Raw genomic sequence first — 20,483 nt, forward strand, 5'->3', positions numbered from 1 at the left:
TTGTGATACCACATTGGTGAACTTCTCTCTTATCACTGAGTGCTGCCCGATTCCATGTTGAGCTCAATGACAAGGGACCTCCTTTTTATAGCCGAGTCCGAACGGCGTTCCACATTGCAGTGAAACCACTTAGAGAAGTTTTGAAACCCTCAGAAATGTCACCAGCATTACTGAGGTGGGATAATCCACCGCTGAAAAACTTTTTGGTGTTCGGTCGAAGCAGGAATCGAACCTACGACCTTGTGTATGCAAGGCGGGCATGCTAACCATTGCACCACGGTGCCTCCCAACTGTATTACTATAAAACATTTTCTTAAAATTTTAGTTCAATAGAAAATGTTCTCAAAATTTTATTTCAATAAACAAATTTTGTCAACATTTTATTTCTATAGAAAATTTTAGTTCTATGGAAATTTTTTTCAAAATTTTAGTGCTATAGAAAATTTTGTCTAATATTTTATATCTATAGAATTTTTTTAACCTTATTTCTATAGAAAACTTTCTCAAAATTTTATTCCTGTAGAAAATTTTCTCAAAATTTTATTTCTATTCAAAATTTTGTGACAATTTTATGTCTGTAGAAAATTTTGTCAAAATTTTATTTCTATAGAAAATTATGTACAAATTCTATTTCTATAGAAAAAATTTTCAAAATGCTACATATCGAAATTTTATCCATCAAAATTTTATTTCTATAAAAAATTTTCTAAAAATTTTAGTTCATTAGAAAATTTTCTCAAAATTTTAGTTCAATTTTCTTAAAATTTTTTGCAATAGAAAATTTTGTCAAAACTTTACGTCTATAGAAAATTTTGTCAAACTTTTATTTCTGTAGAAAATTTTGACAAAATTTTAGTTCTATAGAATCTTTAATTTGCAAAATTTTATTTCAATATAAAATTGACATTTTATTTCCAACAAAAATTTGTCAAAATTGTATCTCTAAAACAAGATTGGCAAAAATTTATTTCTATATAAAATTGTATTTTTTTGTCAAAACTGTATTACTATAAAAAATTTTCTCAAAATTTTAGTTCAATAGAAAATGTTGTTAAAATTTTATTTCAATAAACAAATTTTGTCAACATTTTATTTGTATAGAAAATTTTATTAAAATTTGAATTCTGTGGAAATTGTTTTTCAAAATTTTATTTCTATAGAAAATTTTGCCAAAATTTCATTACTATAGAAAATTTTGTAAATTTTCTTAAAAAAAAAAAATTGTCAGAATTTTATCTCGAAATTTTATTCCTATAGAAATTTCTCAAAATTTTGTCAAAATTTTATTTCTATAGAAAATTATGTACAAATTCTATTTCTATAGAAAATTTTCTCAAAATGTTATATATCGAAATTTTATCTATCAAAATTTTATTTCTATAAAAAATTTCTCGAAATTTTGGTTCAATAGAAAATTTTCTTAAAATTTTATTTCAATAGAAAATTTTGCCAAAATGTTTTTATTCGTATAAAATTTTGTCAAAATTTTATTTCTATAGAAAATTTTCTCAAAATTTTATTTCTATAGAAAATTTGCTCAAAATTTTATATCGATAGAAAATATTCTCAAAATTTTATTTCTGTAGAACATTTTGTCAAAATTTTATTTCTATAGAAAATTTTTATCATAATTTTATTTCTATAGGAAATTTTGTTAAAATTTTATTTCTATAGAAAATTTTGTTAAATTTTATTTCTTTAGAAAATATTGTCAAAATTTTATTGTATTTCCATAGAAAACTTTGTCAAAATTGTATTTCTTTAGCAAATTTTTTCAAAACTTTCTTTTTGTAGGGAATATTTGGTCAAAATTTTATTTTTATTGAAAATTTTGTAAAAAGTGTATTTCTATAGAAAATTTTCTCAAAATTTTATTTCTATAGAAAATTTTCTCAAAATTTTATTTCTATAGAAAATTTTATCAAAATTTTATTTCTACAGAAAATTTTGTTAAAATTTTATTTCTATCGAAAATTTTGTTAAAATTTTATTTCTATAGAAACTTTTGTTAAAATTTTATTTCTATAGAAAATTTTGTCAAAAATTTTATCAAAATTTTATTTCGATAGAAAATTTTGTCACAATTTTTATTATAGGAAATTTTGTCAAAATGTTATTTCTATAGACAATTTTGTCAAAATTTTATTTTTATTGAAAATTTTGTACAAATTTTATTTTTTAGCAAATTTTTTCAAAACTTTTTTTTTGTAGGGAATATTTTGTCAAAATTTTATTTTTATTTAAAATTTTGTAAAAAGTGTATTTCTATAGAAAATTTTGTTAAAATTTTATTTCTATAGAAAATTTTGTCAAAATTTTATTTCTATAGAAAATTTTATCAAAATTTTATTTCTATAGAAAATTTTGTTAAAATTTTATGTCTATAGAAAATTTTGTCAAAATTTGATTTCTATAGAATTTTTTTTCAAAATTTTATTTCTATAGAAATTTTTTTTCAAAATTATATTTCTATAGAAAATTTTCTCAAAAATTTCATATTTATAGAAAATTTTATCAAAATTTTATTTCGGTAGAAAATTTTCTCAAAATTGTATTTCTATAGAAAATGTACTCAAAATGTTATATTTATTGGCAATTTTGTCAAAATTTTTTTCTATATAAAAAATTTAGTCAAAATTTAGTCTCTATAAAAAATGTTGTCCAAATTTTGTACTATAGAAAATTTTGTGAAAATGTTAAATATTAATATAGATTTTTTTTTATTTGTGTAGAAAATTTGCTCAAAATTGTATATCTATAGAATATTTTGCCAAAATTTTATTTCTTTAGAAAATTTTGTCAATATTTGATTTCAATCGACAATTTTGTCAAAATTTCAATTCTATACAAAATTTTGTCAAAATTTTATTTTTGGAGAAAATTTTATTTCTATAGAAAACTATGTCAAAAATTTATTTTTATAGAAAATTTTATCACAATTTTATTGCTATAGAAAATGTTGACAAAATTTTATTTATATAGAAAATTTTCTCAAAATTTTATTTCGATAGAAAATTTTCCCAAAATTTTATTTCTATAGAAATTTTTTTCAAAATTTTATTTCTATGGAAAACTATGTCAACATTTTATTTCTATAGAAAATTTTCTCACAATTTTATTTTTATAGCAATTTTTTTCAAAATTTTATTTCTATAGAAAATTTTCTCAAAAATTTTATTTCTATAGAATATTTTGTCAAAATGTTATTTTTATTGAAAATTTTGTAAAAAGTTTATTTCCATAGGATTTTTTTTTTTAAATTTTATTTCGATAGAAAATTTTGTCAAAATTTTATTTCTATAGAAAATTTTGTCAAAAATTTATTTCTATAGAAAATTTTGTCAAAATTTTATATCTATAGAAAATTTTGTTAAAATTTTATTTCTATAGAAAATTTTGTCAAAATTTTATTTCTATAGAAATTTTGGTCAAAATTTTATTTCTATGGAAAATTTTGTTAAAATTTTATTTCTATAGAAAATTTTGTTAAAATTTTATTTCTATAAAAAATTTTGTCAAAATTTTATTTCTATAGAAAATTTTGTCAAAATTTTATTACTATTGAATATTTTGTCAATTGTTTTCTTTTTTGTTTTCAACTCTATTTACAAAAAAATTTTAAGGGCTCTTTAAACTATAATAGGTCCATATGACCATAATTCAAATGGCCAGAAATATTCAATTGTTTGCCAAAGCAAAATACTTTGTATTATTTATAGCATTTTTATTATTTTAAATGGCTATGCATTTTAGATGACCATAAAAACAAACAAGGCCATAAAAACCCTAAGGATTAAAACAAAATCTCTTAAAAATATTAAAACGCAAATAATGGGGAAAAAAAGTAAACATGGCCTTACGTATGGCATAGTCATTTGGGGTCTCAACTTACCCCAGATGATTATCGTATTCGAAATTGAAGCAATATCAAAATGGCTATCATTTGAATTCAATCATAAGGAATATTTTGTAGATTTTTTTTGTTTCTTCGCAATCATCATCTTCAATTCAATAGGCATCGACATATGTCACTAATGAGAGAATCAAGCAAAGCTGTTACACATTAGAATTCCACTTTGATATCGATATACAAAAAACATAAACGAAAAAAAAAACATTTGTGGGAATGATATTGGAAATGTTAAAATGGCATTTTAAAAACAAATGTCTTTACGACAACGAATTCGAATACATTGGGGCGTTTTTATGGTGCCAAAGAACATCCCATAAATATTTATGCATATGCAAAAATTGTCTTCCTAAAGAAATTGATAGAGGAGATCTCAGTGTGGTCCGCTTCGTCAACAAAGAAGATGGTGATGATGATGATGATGAGGAAGAAATATACAATATTCAAAATTTGAAATAAGAGCAATGTAAAATAACTGTGGTCGGGTGCTTCACTAAAAAAGACCATATCACAAACAACCAAAAAAAAAAAATACATTTTTTCGATTTTTGTTTTCAAAGATATTAGAGTTGCGTTTTTTTATAAATGAGTTTTTTCTGATAAGGGAATGGAGCATGGAACTCCAACAGTAACTGCAGGAGAAACAAAAAAAAACGATATTTTTCAATTGAATGGCAAATAGGGGGAAAACAAATCCATGAAAGTCAATACAAATAGTAAGAGCGGAACTTTGATTAAAAATTCAATTTAGATAAAATTCACAGTGTCAACAAAAATTGTTTTAGCTATTAACACGGATATCCTTTCAACCATAAAGATAAACGGAACGAAAACTCATCTGGGAATAATTCCCAAATAATCAAAAAGAAAGGGAAGCTTTTATTGATGGGCGGTATGAAAATGAGACTCAAATATAAAATGGTCTCAAAGTGAGACCCAACAGAATGTAACTGAAGCATGAAAATCGTCCCCAAATCAAATTAAGGGCCAATTTTCACTTCTGATTTAAAAGATGGTGTGAAAATGGGACCCTAACTGTTGGAAAATTAAATATGTGGGCGGTATGAAACCCAGGAAAATTAGACCCAAAACCCAAACGAAACGGGGCCACAAATGCGGGACGAAGCTTCATAATGAATATGAGTCCCAACAGAATAAAACTGAAGCTTGAAAATCGACCCCAAAATTTTGAAATTTGACAAAATTTTCATTTAATTTATCATTATTCAAATATCAACAAAGTTGATACATCGGGCTGCCACCTAACCTAACCTATATAAAGAAATCACCGCTTTGGGCGCCAATTACATGACATATCTAAAATTATTGAAATACGACAACGTTTTTATCTTAAATTGTCAATATCTATAGGAAGTAATATATTAACAAATCTGAAGAACTTGTATATTTTTTTAAGGGTGATATCAAGAAATCGCTACGTTGGGCGCCTATTATATGTCATATTTTGAATTATGCAAAATTCCTCTAAATTTTCAATTAATTTATAATTATTCATATGAAATAATATATAAACAAAGTTACCAGACTCGCATTTTATCTACAACACAGTTTGTTTTCAAGATGGAAATCGAGCAATATCCATATTGGGCGCCAACTTTTTAACATGTTTATTATTATTGAAATTCGACAAAATTTTCATTTAATTTATCATTATTCAAATATCAACAAAGTTGCGGGAATTAAATTTTACCTATAACACAATTTGTTTTCAAGGTAAAAATCAAAAAATCTCCACGTTGGGCGCCAGTAATATAATATAGTTATAATATAATCTCATTATCCTTCAGAAGTCATTGCATAACAAAACTGGGCGACTTGTATCACAAATAAAATTCACTTAATGCTAAAGGCAAGTCTACTTATCTTAATGCGAAAGTTATTATCATTTTTAACAAAAGGAGGACATGAACTAATAAAAAAGAAAATCAAACAAAGACAACCCCCCCCCTGCGTTGGGCGCCATTAATGGCTTCATTTGTTTTAAAGATTCAATGACCACCCCTCCCTCGTACAAAAAACGACAAAACCTCTTTTTCTTATAACCATATCAATATCTAAACACATTCTTTTAATGACTAAATAAATTTTAAGCTCTTTTTTTATGGACCCATACCCTCACAAAAAAAAATAAATATTTTTGTTTCAAACAAAAAATCAAAAATCCCTGGTCTGCTTTTGCAATTTCGTTTTCTCGGACCATTGAGAACGTAAGTTGAGTTTTGGCGTTTCTTCTTTGCAAAAAGGGTTGTAATTAAACATAAAGAAAAAAATTTTTTGGTGGTACTTACTTTTGTTTATAGATTTCAAATTTTTTATGTATTTTGTTTGGTTGTTGTGTTTTGTTTTGGTGTTTCTCTCGTTTTCGTTTATGGTAAACAACGAAAACAAAAAATCCTTAATAATCCTTAATTTCGTTGGGTGTTCTCTTTATGTTTAACGATTTGTTTGATGCAAGCAAACAACAAATCCTACATTTAACCGGAGGGGGTTTTGGGTCCAGCAACAGCAAGAAAAAAAAACACAAATACGTTAAAATGTTTGTTTGTCTTGTTTTCGTTGGTTAGAAAAAATTGAAATTTTTTTTTTTGTTATCGAGATGTTAGTCTTCGCGGGTTATTGGATGGTTCGGTGAATTTGTATTAAGCAGTTATCGTTTCTTGGTGTTTTTTCGTTCGTTTTTTGGTTTTTGCTCTCTCCCTCTCCACTTTTTTTTATTGTGGCTCTTTAATTAACAATAAATATAATCCTTTATGAAGGTTATATAGAGGAGATATACTGAAGAGCAATAACGTGTAGCTAGCTTAAATATCCAAAGAATATAAAATTTTCTTAGTTTCGGTTTTATGTTTTATTGCTCTAGAATATTTATTTTCTTGTAAATAGAAACACAAAAACACATTAAATTGTCTTCATCAAATAAAGGATATTGGCAGCTTTTTATGTTGGTTTAATTTTTTTTACGAGGAGGGATTTGTGTGTGTGTGTTTTTTTTTATTTCGTCTTAATTAGAGGTGGTATTTATAGGCTTGTATAAAAAGATTTAATAAATGACATAAAAATTGCACAATTGGTATATTTTTTTTTTTAATTAAAAAAAATTTTAGCTTTATTTATTGGGGTTTATTAAAATTCGATTTTTTTTTTATATATTTTCTAATAAAAAATATTTTTTTTTAAATTTTCTATTGGCTTTTTAAAGAATATTTTTTTTTGTTATTTTCAAAAAACTTTTTAAATTTTTATTTTAATAATTTTCTATTGCACACTTTCTATCCCGGACTATTTAGGATGATTTTAAATTTTTGTTTTTAACTTCACATTGTCCAGTTACAAGTTTTATTTTTTTTTCTAAATATTGTTTGCATTTATTCACTGCTTTTTTGTCAACACTGTAAGAAAAAACAAAATAAATACAATTAAAATTAACAATTAGCTTATGTATAATATATGGCTGGTGCAAATCGGTTGAACTGGAAGAAAACAAAAATTCCAAGCGAAATTAAAAAAAAATATATAATGAAGTTCACTATAAGGATACAAAGAGTCAAAAATTTAATTTTTAATCGATAAAAAAAACCAAAAAAACAAACAAGTATATACCAGGGATATCTACACTGAAAGCAGAATTTTCTTTTCTGAGGAACGAAATTTTAGAAAAGCAAAATTTTACTTAAAAAAAATTCCTTTTACAAAAAAAGCAAAGATTAGAAATAATCCTTGCATTGCTTATCATAAATTCGATTTTATTTCTTTTAAAAGAAAATTCTTTAAAGCATAGACCGAACGAAATTTTTATGTTTTTAAATGGATATAAAAAAATCGCCACGTTGGGCGCCAATTATATTATATATTTCACAGTAAAAAAATTTCCTTTGACAAAAAAAAAGTTTAGAGTAAATGCCTTATAGCATAGAGCGAACGAAATTTTTATGTTTATGTTTTTAAATGAACATCAAAAAATTGCCACGTTGGGCGCCAATTATATTATATATTTCACAGTAAAAAAATTTCCTTTGGCAAAAAAAAGTTTAGAGTAAATTCCTTATAGCATAGACCGAACGAAATTTTTATGTTTATGTTTTTAAATGGATATCAAAAAATGTCCACATTGGGCGCCAATTACATTATATATTTCACAGTAAAAAATGTTCCTTTGACAAAAAACGATTAGAGATAATCCTTGCATTGCTTATCATAAATTCGATTTCATTTATTTTAAAATAAAATGCTTTAGAGCATAGACCGAACGAAATTTTTATGTTTTTAAATGGATATAAAAAAATCGCCACGTTGGGCGCCAATTATATTATATATTTCACAGTAAAAAAAATTCCTTTGACAAAGAAAAAGTTTAGAGTAAATGCCTTATAGCATAGACCGAACGAAAATTTTATGTTTATGTTTTTAAATGGATATCAAAAAATTGCCACGTTGGGCGCCAATTATATTATATATTTCACAGTAAAAAAAATTCCTTTGACAAAAAAAAAACAAAGATTAGAGATAATCCTTGCATTTCTTATCATAAATTCGGTTTTATTTCTTTTAAAAGAAAATACCTTAAAGGATAGACCGAGCGAAATTTTTATGTTTATGTTTTTAAGTGGACATCAAGAAATCGCCACGTTGGGCGCCAATTATATCACATATTTAGACTCATAGAAATACGACAACATTTTCATTTTAATTTGTGATTATCCGTAGAGGAGTAATATATTAATAAAGCTGCGGGTCTCTTATTACAATTTTCTTTTAAGGGGTATATTAGAAAATTGCCACGTTGGGCGCCAATTATAGCTTAACACCAGATCTTTAGCATATTATGAATTTTCGCGGATATTTACACAAAAAAACATGTTTGTATATTTTTACCACACCCATTTATATATTTATATTTTTTATAAATTGTTTTCAAGTTAATGTTAAGATATCGCCACGTTGGGCGCTATGAATATAACATATAATTCATATAAAAAACAAAAACTAAAAATGTATGAAATTTAATTTAAATAAATCTACTCGATGCCGCTCCACTCGACTGTTTCGTTTTTTTGGGTTTGAAATGTTTTTTTCAATCTCAAATAAACATACATAACCTTGAACTTTAAATGATTGAATAGAATTTTCGTTTTATAAATAGAATTTGACAACATTGAATATTAATTGGATTTTACGACAGTTTTGTGATTTTTATCTCAAAAGATTAATTGATTCTGGGAATATACAATTCACATTATCATGTCTTCCAGGTTTATTTCGTTCCATCAATTTGCTTTTTTATAAAAATTTCCATACAAATGATATTTTTACAAAATTCCTTACAGAGATGAAATTTTGACAAATATTGTTATAGCAATGAAACTTTTCAATATTTTCTATAGAGATCAAATTTTGCGAAAATTTCCGATAGAGATAAAATTTTGCGAAAATTTTCGATAGAGATAAAATTTTGCGAAAATTTTAGATAGAGATAAAATTTTGCGAAAATTTTCGATAGAGATAAAATTGTGCAATAATTTTCGATAGAGAAAAAATTTTGCAAAAATTTTCTATAGATATACAATTTTGACAAAATTTTCTATAGAGATCAACTTTTGCAAAAATTTTCAATAGTGATAAAATTTTCACAAAATTTTCTACAGAGATAAAATTTTGCGAAAATTTTTGATAGAGATAAAATTTTGACAAAATTAGAGATACAATTTTGCAAAAATTTTCTATAGAGATAAAATTTAGCAAAAATTTTCTAAAGAGCTAAAATTTTCTAAAGAGATAAAATTTTGAAAAAAATGTTCTATACAGATCACATTTTGCAAAAATTTCTATCGAGAGAAAACTTTGACATAATTTTCGAGAGATAAAATTTTTTAAAATTCCTACAGAAATAAAATTTTGCAAAAATTTTCTATAGAAATAAAATTTTGCAAAAATTATCTATAAAGATACAATTTTGCACAAATTTTCTATAGAGATAAAATATTGCAAAAATTATCTATAGAGATAAAATTTTCTACAAAGATAAAGTTTTGGCAACATTTTCTATAGAGATAAAATTTCAACAAAATTTTCTATAGAGATAAAATTGTGCAAAAATTTTCTATAGAGATCAAATTTTGCGTAAAATTTTGCAAAAATTGTCTATAGCAAAAATTTTCTATAGAGATAAAATTTTGACAAAATTTTCTGTAGAGATAAAATTTTATTTCTATAAAAAATTTTGTCAAAATTTTATGACAAAATTTTTTATAGAAATAAAATTGTGACAAAATTTTCTATAGAGATACAATTTTTCAAATTTTGCACAAATTTTCTATAGAGATAAAATTTTGCAAAAATTTTGGATACAGATGAAATTGTGCAAAAATTTTCTATTGAGATAAAATTTTGCACAGATTGTCTATAGAGATATAATTGTGCACAAATTTTCTATAGAGATAAAATTTTGCAAAAATTATCTTTAGAGATAAAATTTTGCAAAAATTTTCTTTAGAGATAAAATTTTGCAAAATTTTTCTATTGAGATAAAATTTTGTAAAAATTTTCTATAAAGCTAAAATATTCTAAAGACATAAAGTTTTGGCAGAATTTTCAATAGAGATAAAATTTTGTCAAAATTTGCTATAGAGATAAAACTGTGCAAAAATTTTCTATAGAAATAAAATTTTTACAAAATTTTCTTTAGAGATAAAATTTTGACAAAATTTTCTATAGAGATAAAATTTTGACAAAATTTTCTATAGAGATAAAATTTTGACAAAATTTTCTATAGAGATAAAATTTTGACAAAATTTTCTATAGAGAAACAATTTTGCAAAAATTTTCTATAGACATAAAATATTGCAAAAAATTTTTACAGCGATAAAATATTGCAAAAATTTTCTATAGAGATAAAATTTTGACAAAATTTTCTGTAGAGATAAAATTTTGACAAAATTTTTTATAGAGATAAAATTTTGCAAAAATTTTCAATGGTGATAAAATTTTGCTATAATTTTCTATAGAGTTAAAATTTTGACAAAATTTTCTATAGAGATAAAATTTTGACAAAATATTCTATAGAGATAAAATTTTGACAAAATTTTTTATAGAGATAAAGTTTTGACAAAATTTTTTATAGAGATAAAATTTTGACAAAATTTTCTATAGAGATAAAATTTTGACAAAATTTTTTATAGAGATCAAATTTTACAAAAATTTTCAATAGTGACAGAATTTTGACAAAATTCTATAGAGATAAAATTCTGATAAAAATTGTCTATGGAGATAAAATTTTTCAAACATTTTCTATAGAGATAACATTTTGACAAAAATTTTCTGTGGATATGAAATTTTGCAAAAATTATCTATAGAGATACAATTTTGATAAAATTTTCTATAGAGGTAAAATTTTGCAAAAATTTTCTATAGAGATAAAATTTTGCAATAATTTCCTATAGAGTTAACATTTTGACAAAAATTTCTATAGAGATACAATTTTGCAAACATTTTCTATAGAGATAAAATTTAGCAAAAATTTTCTAAAGAGATAAAATTTTGCAAAAATTTTCTATAGAGATCAAATTTTGCGTAAATTATCTATAGAGATCAAATTTTGCAAAAAAATTCTAGAGATACAATTTTGACAAAATTTTTTATAGAGATAAATAATATTTTGACAAAATTTTCTGTAGAGATAACATTTTTACAAAATTTTTCTATAGAGATACAATTTTGACAAAAATTTCTATAGAGATAAAATTTTGACAAAATTTTCTATAGAGATAAAATTTTGACAAAATTTTCTATAGAGATAAAATTTTGACAAATTTTTCTATAGAGATAACATTTTTACAAAATTTTTCTATAGAGATAACATTTTGACAAAAATTTTCTATAGAATATCTATAGAAATGGAATTTTGTAAAAATTTCCAATGGACATGAAATGTAACAAAAAAGTTGAAATTTTGAAAAAGTTTCCTATAGATATTAAATTTTCAAAAATTTTGTGTAGAAGTGAAATTTTAAAAGGAATTGCAATTGTGCTAAATTTTCGTAGAGAAATAATTTTGCAAAAGTTGCGTATAGAAATCACATTTTGACAAAGATTCCTATAGAAATGAAAAGCTGGCAAAATTTTCCCAAGAAAAATATATTTTGACAAAAATTTATTATAGAATAGAAATTTTGACAAAATGTCAAATTTTTGCAAAAATTTTTTATAAAATTTGCGCTGGATATGAAATTTTGTAAAAATTTCCCATAGAGGTGACATTTTGCAAAAATTTCTAATGGAATAGAAATTTTATTCGAAAATAAATTGCTATAAAGGAACATTTCTTTTTATACATTTGTCGATGGAAATGATATTTTAAGAAAATTTCTTACAGAGATGAAATTTTGACAAATATTTTTATGGTAATGAACTTTTTCAATATTTTCCTATATAAATGAAATTTTGGCAAAATTTTCCGTAGAAATGAAATCTCGACAAAATTTGTAATAGAGATAAAATTAAAAAAAAAAAACTTAGAGAATAAATTTTGCAAAAATTCTCTATGGAGATAAAATTTTGCAAAAATTTTCTACAGAGCCAAAATTTTGCAAACATTTTCTATAGAGATAAAATTTAGCAACAATTTTCTAAAGAGATAAAATTTTGAAAAAAAATTTTATAGAGATAACATTTTTTCACCTATGGAATTGAAATTTTCCAAAAATTCGTGTTTTGTTTTATATTGTTGAAATTGAAATTCCAACCATCTTGCAGTCTATAGGGCTTTGCCCAAATAAATTTGACAAACATTCTTTTCCTCTGTTGGTTAAGCTACTCTTGTAGTTTAGTCAACTTTTAAAGCTGAGATCAAAAACAACAAATATGATTGAAGTCCAAAAATTTCTTATAGAAATAAATTTGCAAAAATTTCCTATAGAAATGAAATTTTGACAAAAATTCCTATAGAAATGAAAAGTTGGCAAAATTTTCCAAAGAAAAATAAATTTTGACAAAAATTTATTATAGAATTGAAATTTTGACAACATGTCCCACAGGGCGGAAATTTTTGCAAAAATTTTCTCTGGAAATGAAATTTTGCAAAAATGTTCTATAGAAGTGGCAGTTTGCACAATTTTTTAATAGAATAGAAATTTTTGTTTTAAAATAAATAGATGGTTGGTCATCCAAGGCTAGTTTGACTAGTAATGTAGCCGAACCCACATTGACTACAGAGATGCTGGTTTGAATGTCCGTCCGTCCGTCACTCCGACCTTGTCCCATAATATGGGACAAGGACCAACATTCCCGATAGGTCCATTTTACCCTGATGACCTAGTGATTTATCAAATGGCCAATGGAATTGATTGAGCCATTCTATTCTATTCATATTTCTGTGACCGAGTTTTTCATGTCCGTGAAAATAAAGTTAACTTTAAAATTTATGATAACATTGTCTTAACGTTAACAGAGCGTTAACAGTGATCTGCTAAGTGCTTAACAGAGAAAAAATAAAGTTAACTTTAAAAAGAACAAATAGTTAAAATAAAAAAACGATCATTGTGCCAAAACTATAGAGGGGGCAGTATACACCCATATACCACATTGTAGGGCACGATGAGTAGAATCTAAATCCGAAATAATTTCATAAAGTTCATTGCCAGAATTCGAGATATTTTCACTTTAAGTTGCGATTGAGTTAAAGTTAAAAACAAATGTGACCACTGTGCCAAAACTAAAATTGAAAACACTAAAATTGAAAATATCTCGAATTCTGGCAATGAACTTTATGAAATTATTTCGGATTTAGATTCTACTCATCGTGCCCTACAATGTGGTATATGGGTGTATACTGCCCCCTCTATAGTTTTGGCACAATGATCGTTTTTTTATTTTAACTATTTGTTCTTTTTAAAGTTAACTTTATTTTTTCTCTGTTAAGCACTTAGCAGAGCACTGTTAACGCTCTGTTAACGTTAAGACAATGTTATCATAAATTTTAAAGTTAACTTTATTTTCACGGACATGAGTTTTTCATATTTCTATTAAATATTTAAAAGTCATCTGACGTAAAGCCATCTGAATGGCTAACAAAAATTTTTTGAATATTTTTAATACGACAACAATCAAGAATAAGAGCATTTTGAATTGCAATAAATCAATGATCTGATTTTCAAATAGTCATTTGTGTTATTTATTGTTATGGGTCTTTAAAAGATTTCGTTTCTTTTTATTAGAATTTCAAATGATCATTTTTGTTGAAATGCTCTTTTTGGCTTGTTGCTCTGTGATTTATTAAAATTTAATATTTTAAAACAATTTCATTTAAGACATAAGGGCATACAGATATCATTATACCCTTTTTACGCCTCAGCCCAGCTCTCAAATTTTAATCCGAAAATATGGAATATATGTGAACATCGTTTCTTTCAATTTTTTTTCAATGAGTCAATGAAAAGAAAGTGCTAAATTGCTGGCATTTGCACTTCACCATATCGATGAGCTTTCATTTCCATGATTCCATTTTTTTGTTGTTGGTAAATTGAAAAGCAATTTCAATATGCAATGCAAATTGTCTAAATCGAATGGTTTTTCTATGCCAAAAATATGCATTTATCGCATATCTATGCAAATCTTATACAAGATTGGCCCAGATAGCTTGGGTATGTTTTTTTTTCTATATTATTTTTAGTTGTTGATCTACTCTTATTGCAGCAGCAGAAGATGAAAATCTTCTATTGCTGCTGCTGCTGGAAAGAGGATAAAAAATATAACTCAGACATTCCCAAAAATCTGTTTCACAAATAAGTGGCAATGTAAACCAAAAAATCCCATTTATCCAAGCATAGAGAATATTCACTATTTTCCTCTTGCTGATTTTCTGCATAAAATTTTGAATAAACCTCACAAGATGAAACACTCTAGCCAAACAAACATCAAAAAAAAAAAATGAAAAGAGTATCAAATAAAAATTCAAGACCAACAAAAAAAAAGGAAAAAGAGTTGATGCAAAAAACCACCTCCCCTTTAGGGGATGTTCATTTATATGTTGCCAGCAAAAAAAAAACAAGAAAAAATTGGTAGAATTTGTGTCGAATCTATAGTTTTTGGGAAATGCTGTTTGGAGGTTAGTCTAAATGGGCCATTTTTTATATAGAGAGAAAAACAAGAAATGAATACAAAGTATTTATGGTATGACCCCCCTTCACCGCAATAGGAATTTAGCCAAAGAGAGAATAGCACAATAAAATGCATTGAAAACATGAAAATATTCATAAAGAAACCAAGTCACTTTCGGAGTGAACAACTATGGAATGCCATAAAAATTGTGAACTACTTTATATTTTTTTGGGGGGGCGGTGGTATAAAAATATTTATTATTTTTTTAATTGGATTAAATATGTTATGATCATATATATTAGGTTAAACATTAAAAAAAATAATAAACCAAAAAAAATGATCCAATATCCTTAACTACACAAAAAAAAACAAGATAGGAGTTTTTTTCATAGGCCTGTCATTTAACTTCTTTTCAATAGATTTCTTTGCACAAAACTCAAATAATTTGTAACTCAAATATCCAACTTTCCTGCAGAGAGGAATAGGGACGAACGGACGGACTGAAGAGTGTCCGTTTTTTATGGTGAAGTATCCTTCCTTCCATCTGATTATGAGCGATCTGTCCGCATGTTCGTGAATATAAAGTTGACTTTAAAATTAATGTTAACATTGCCTTAATACTCAACGTAGCTATTTCAACATTAACAGAGCGTTAACAGAGCTCTGGTAAGTACCTAACAGAGGAAAAAATAAAGTTAACTTTAACGAAAAGTGTGCAAATCTCAATCTAATTCTGAAATAATTTCAAAAGTTTCTTTGCCAGATGAGTTAAAGTTAAAATAACATTTGACCACTCTGCAACAACTATAGAGGGGGCAGTATATACCCATATACAAAATTGTAGGGCTCTATGAGCTGAAACTAATTCTGAAATAATTTCAGAAGATTAACTTTTTGCACAGTGATCGCTTTTTTAATTTAACTTTCACTTTTAGTTAAAGTTAAATTTATTTGTTTCTCTGTTATGCACTTAACAGACATCGGTTGACGCTATGTTAGTATGCAATGTTCAGTAGGAAGGCAATGTTAACAAAAATTTTAAAGATAACTTTATATTCATGGGCGTTAGCAGGGCTGCCAATTTTGCCGATTTATCGGCATTTTCACAATTTTTTACTCAAAAAATAACAAATGCCGAATTTCCAACCTTGTCCCAAAAACGTTTAGAGCCAGCGAAAGAGAGATTACATTTGACAGTTGTCAAATAGAGAAATTTCCTACAGAATTGGTTTCACGGTTGCCATTCGTGCCAAAAATAATCCACCAAAATTCTACATAAATAAAATAAAAATATTTTGAAGTTGTTGAGAAATTTTTTTGGTGGTTAGTTAAAAAACATGTTGTTTTATTCGAAAAGAATGTTTTATATTGAATTTATAGAAAATTTTGTCAAAATTTTATTTCTATAAAAAAAAATGTAAAAATTTTATATCTACTGGAAATTTTCTCAAAATTTAATTTCTATAGAAAACTCTGTAAAAATTTTATTTCTTTAGAAAATGTTGTCATTTCTATATCTATAGAAAATTTTGTCAAAATTTTATATCTATAGCAAATTTTGTCAAAATTTTATTTTTATTGAATATTTCGTCAAAATATTGTTTTTATAGAAAATTTTGTCAAAATTTTATATCTATAGAAAATTTTGTCAAAATGCCTATATCTATAATTTTTTTTTTTGAGGGTTCAAATGTAGTTAATTGTTGGGTTTATATATAGAAAATTTTGTCAAAACTTTATTTCTATAGAAAATTTTGTCAAAATTTTATTTCTATAGAAAATTTTTCAAAATTTTATTTCTATAGAAAATTTTGTCAAAATTTTATTTCTATAGAAAATATTGTCAAAATTTTATTTCTTTAGAAAATTTTGTCAAAATTTTATTTTTATAGAAAATTTTTCAAAATTTTATTTTTATAGAAAATTTTTCAAAATTTTATTTCTATAGAAAATTTTGTCAAAATTTTATTTCTATAGAAAATGTTGTCAAAATTTTATTTCTTTAGAAAATTTTGTCAAAATTTTATTTCTATAGAACATTTTGGAAGAATTTTATATCTATAGAAAATTTTCTCAAAACTTTATTTCTATAGAACATTTTGTCAAAATTTTATTTCTATAGAAAATGTTGTCAAAATTTTATTTCTTTAGAAAATTTTGTCAAAATTTTATTTCTATAGAAAATTTTGTCAAAATTTTATTTCTATAGAAAATTTTGTCAAAATTTTATTTCTATAGAAAATTTTGTCAAAATTTCATTTCTATAGAAAAATTTGTCAAAATTTTATTTGTATAGAAAATTTTGTCAAAATTTTATTTCTATAGAAAATTTTGTCAAAATGCCTATATCTATATTTTTTTTTTTTTTTTTTGAGGGTTCAAGTGTAGTTAATTGTTGGGTTTAATAAAATGCCTGAATTTATTCTGATAATTGGTTGATAGTTTTGCTGATGAGGAATGTGGTAATTACGAAACGTGCGTCCATCCAACCATCTTGCAGTCTATAGGGCTTTGCCCAAATAAATTTGACAAACATTATTTTCCGCTGTTGGTTAAGCTACACTTGTAGTTTAGTCAATACATGGTTTTAAGCTGAAATCAAAAAACAACAAATTTTATTTCTATAGAAAATTTTGTCAAAATTTTATTTCTATAGAACATTTGGTCAAAATTTCTATATCTATAGAAAATTTTGTCAAAATTTTATTTCTATAGAAAATTTTGTCAAAATTTTATATCAATAGAAAATTTTGTCAAAATTTTATTTCTATAGAAAATTTTGTCAAAATGCCTATATCTATATTTTTTTTTTTTGGAGGGTTCAAATGTAGTTAATTGTTGGGTTTATATATAGAAAATTTTGTCAAAACTTTATTTCTATAGAAAATTTTGTCAAAATTTTATTTCTATAGAAAATTTTTCAAAATTTTATTTCTATAGAAAATTTTGTCAAAATTTTATTTCTATAGAAAATGTTGTCAAAATTTTATTTCTTTAGAAAATATTGTCAAAATTTTATTTCTATAGAAAATTTTTCAAAATTTTATTTTTATAGAAAATTTTTCAAAATTTTATTTCTATAGAAAATTTTGTCAAAATTTTATTTCTATAGAAAATGTTGTCAAAATTTTATTTCTTTAGAAAATTTTGTCAAAATTTTATTTCTATAGAACATTTTGGCAGAATTTTATATCTATAGAAAATTTTCTCAAAACTTTATTTCTATAGAAAATTTTCTCAAAATTTTATTTCTATAGAAAATTTTCTCAAAATTTTATTTCTATAGCAACTTTTGTCAAAATTTTATTTGTATAGAAAATTTTGTCAAAATTTTATTTCTATAGAAAATTTTGTCAACATTTCTATATCTTTAGAAAATTTTGTCAAAATTTCCATATCTATAGAAAATTGTGTAAAAATTTTATTTCTATGGAAAATTTTGTTAAAATTTTATTTCTATAGAAAATTTTGTCAAAATTTTATTTCTATAGAAAATTTTGTCAAAATTTTATTTCTATAGAAAATTTTGTCAAAATTTCTATATCTATAGCAAATTTTGACAAAATTTCTATATCTATAGAAAATTTGTCAAAATTTTATTTCTATAGAAAATTTTGTCAAAATTTTATTTCTATAGAAAATTTTTTCAAAATTTTATTTCTATAGAAAATTTTCTCAAAATTTTATTTCTATAGCAACTTTTGTCAAAATTTTATTTGTATAGAAAATTTTGTCAAAATTTTATTTCTATAGAAAATTTTGTCAAAATTTCTATATCTTTAGAAAATTTTTTCAAAATTTCCATATCTATAGAAAATTGTGTAAAAATTTTATTTCTATGGAAAATTTTGTTAAAATTTTATTTCTATAAAAAATTTTGTCAAAATTTTATTTCTATAGAAAATTTTGTCAAAATTTTATTTCTATAGCAACTTTTGTCAAAATTTTATTTGTATAGAAAATTTTGTCAAAATTTTATTTGTATAGAAAATTTTGTCAAAATTTTATTTCTATAGAAAATTTTGTCAAAATTTCTATATATATAGCAAATTTTGACAAAATTTCTTTATCTATAGAAAATTTGTCAAAATTTTATTTCTATAGAAAATTTTGTCAAAATTTTATTTCGATTGAATATTTTGTCAAAATTTTGTTTCTATAGAACATTTTGTCAAAATTTTATTTCTATAGAAAATTTTGTCAAATTTTATTTCTATAGAAAATTTTGTCAACATTTTATTTTTACAGAAAATTTTGTCAAAATTTTATTTGTATAGAAAATTTTGTCCCTCTAAAAGGCTCCGGAAGTCAAATCTGGGAAACGGTTTATATGGGGGCTATATATAATTATGGACCGATTTTTCATGGTTGTTAGAGACCATATACTAACACCACGTACCAAATTTTAACCGGATCGGATGAATTTTTCTCCTCTAAGAGGCTCCGGAGGTCAAATCTGGGTATCGGTTTATATGGGGGCTATACGTAAAAGTGGTACAGTATGGCCCATTTGCTATACCATCCGACCTACATCAATAACAACTAATTATGCCAAGTTTCAAGTCGATAGCTTGTTTCGTTCGGAAGTTAGCGTGATTTCCACAGACGGACGGGCGGACATAGCTAGATCGACTCAACATTTCACCACGACCCATAATATATATATACTTTACGGGGTCTTAGACCAATATTTCGATGTGTTGCAATTTTTATACCCTTCTATGGTGGAGGGTATAAAAATCGAGTTTTCTCCTAATCAACTATATCGAAATATAGTCAAAGGAGATTTTCATTTAAATTTTAGATTTGAATAATCGGTATTTAATGATTTCTTAGGTCGACTGAGTCTGTATTGAACTCGACGGAATTATTGACACCGGTTAAGGCAAGCAAATATTCAATTTGATATGAACAGAGAAACTCCTCGGGGAGGAGTTCTAGCACCACTACTTTGGAATGTTGCTATAAACAGTCCATTACTCCCCTTTGATGTTTCAAATGGAATCAAATTGAAAATTGACTAATTAGCTTTTTAGTAATTGACTTAAAAAAAAAAAAAACGAAAGTCGACTTTAAACTTAAATTATATTGTTAGGCATATATTTATAGTTCTTTGGTATTTGAACGAAAAGAGCATTATAACACGTATGTGTCTTCCATATCCATGAACCTTTTTTACACATTCAACTAACATCTAATGAAACCTTTTCTTTTATTTTTCTTTGTGTAAAACAATATCCATATTTACAACATAGCAACCACCCTCGTTATTTTTTTTTTTTTTTTTGTCACATAAAACACTTATTATATTGTTTGTTTTATTTCTACTTCTACATCTAAATCCAAACAGAAATCGGACACTCTCTACATTTTTAATTGCAAATGGACTTGAGGGACAATAAATGAATGGATTTAGTAGTCCTTGTCCTTCTGGTCATGTGTGTGTGTGTGTATGCATTTA

At 24.5% G+C, this 20,483-nt stretch overlaps 1 protein-coding gene across 1 annotated transcript in view; it reads right to left on the bottom strand.

Annotated features, from left to right (window-relative positions):
- mtgo (miles to go) overlaps positions 1 to 20,483 on the bottom strand; it is a gene marked incomplete in the record, with an annotated part of 496,136 nt that overhangs the window by 447,544 nt on the left and 28,109 nt on the right. The window contains 1 exon segment of the mRNA XM_075297022.1: positions 6,220 to 7,320.

The sequence above is a fragment of the Haematobia irritans genome, chromosome 2 (genome assembly GCF_050003625.1).
Source record: "Haematobia irritans isolate KBUSLIRL chromosome 2, ASM5000362v1, whole genome shotgun sequence".
NCBI classification, from domain to species: domain Eukaryota; kingdom Metazoa; phylum Arthropoda; class Insecta; order Diptera; family Muscidae; genus Haematobia; species Haematobia irritans.